Source organism: Sinocyclocheilus rhinocerous, unplaced genomic scaffold (assembly GCF_001515625.1).
Source record: "Sinocyclocheilus rhinocerous isolate Xijiao unplaced genomic scaffold, SAMN03320098_v1.1 scaffold3896, whole genome shotgun sequence".
NCBI classification, from domain to species: domain Eukaryota; kingdom Metazoa; phylum Chordata; class Actinopteri; order Cypriniformes; family Cyprinidae; genus Sinocyclocheilus; species Sinocyclocheilus rhinocerous.
This window is the reverse complement of record NW_015655593.1, coordinates 2,686-4,138: the sequence shown is the minus strand read 5'-3', so window position 1 is coordinate 4,138 and position 1,453 is coordinate 2,686. Positions and strand designations below refer to the sequence as shown.

At 47.5% G+C, this 1,453-nt stretch overlaps 1 pseudogene; it reads right to left on the bottom strand.

Moving 5' to 3' along the window:
* Positions 1–96: 96 nt before the first annotated feature.
* On the bottom strand, positions 97–1,249 carry LOC107718713 (uncharacterized; annotated as a pseudogene).
* Positions 1,250–1,453: the final 204 nt, after the last annotated feature.

Here is a 1,453-nt window from a genome sequence, read left to right as displayed (position 1 = left end):
GCCTCTGGCTTGCTTAGTTGGGGACACTTCATTTCCAGCGATATGTTGTATGATAGTTGACTTGATTGCAAATGATTGCAAAGATACTATTTAAACTGAACTGAGCTGGATGATTGCCAATGTTTCTGGCAAGCTTGTCAAGGTCTTTTAGGTCCAAGCCATGCGATGCTCTGTGGCTGGCTGGAGCAATTTCTTTTAGCTTTGTCGTGAGGTAAAGTTCTTCAGAGGGAGCTGGTGAATGTTTCAGCACTGCCCCCTCCCCCTTTTGTTCACGTGTCAGTCGAGGAACAGGTGACCCGGTCCTGCTTGGCAGGGGTGAGACTGGTGCCCGTCGTGTCCTTGTAGTCTCAGGGCGCAGCTCGTTGGCATGTCTGAGTTCCTCTCTGATGCTGTCGGACTTCTCTTTGATGTAGTCCAGCTGTTGTGTTAGGCGACTGATCTAATTTCTTGACTCATCAAGGTGAGTTTCAAGGGCTTTAATTAGGCCGTTCTTGTCTGTGAAGTCGGCCTTTGCCTTTTCCAGGAGCTGTTCTGCATATTGTAGCTTGTTGGAGAGATCAGCGTAGTCAGCCTCGCCTTGTTCCATTTCTTGGGTAGTAGCTGCTAGGGTCTCTTTTAGCCTAGTGATCTCCTCCTCGGTGCCTTGTTCCACTTCATCAGGCCCTTCCCGTCATTCCTGAGCCTCCAGTTCTAGCTGCTCGAAGCGTCGTTGTGCGCGTGTTAGCTCCTGCTGGAGATGGGCGGCGTGCCTGTCGCTCAGCTTGAGGGTGGCGATGAGTGTGTGACTTAAGGAGCCAGTGATCTTGGCTAGTTCTTTGTGACTGTAGCTCTGAATTGGGTCTTGTCTCATGAGGCTTGTTATGTTGTCATCCAGCTGGTCCTGTGTCTGATGCCTCAATGTTTCAGCAGCCTTAGGTAGGAGGCTGTCTGTTGCAACACATAGCCAGGTTTCGAGGTCTTCCCAGTGGCCAACAGGGTCTGTTGTGCGAGACATGTTTTGGCGCGGTGAGGGAGATCTAGAACCTAGACTGACACAGACCTTGAAGAAGAGAAAACAAAACAAAACAAAACAAACAAGGCAAAACAGAGGTGTAAGTGTGCAATGTCACTTGTGGTTTGACAGTGAGTGTGTAAGGAACAGGTGAGTGTAGTTCTCTGCGACTGTGATCCTCTGGTGGGCGTGCTCCTAATTTGTAGTCTCTGTGGGGAAAATGAGTAAGCACACAGGTAGCACAGCTAGAGAACAGAGGGAGAAAAGAAGAATAACAAACAGAGCAAGGAACAGAATAATAATTGGCTGCTTCCAATTTTCCTGTAAGAGAAAAGTTTTTGGTTTTTTTGTAAGGAAAAGGAAGTTAATGGTAAGATGAGAGGGAAGGATAAAACAACAAATACCCTGTTCTGGTAGCAGAATGAGGATAATTAAATTCTCTTCTCTTTTCCCTTTTGGTTA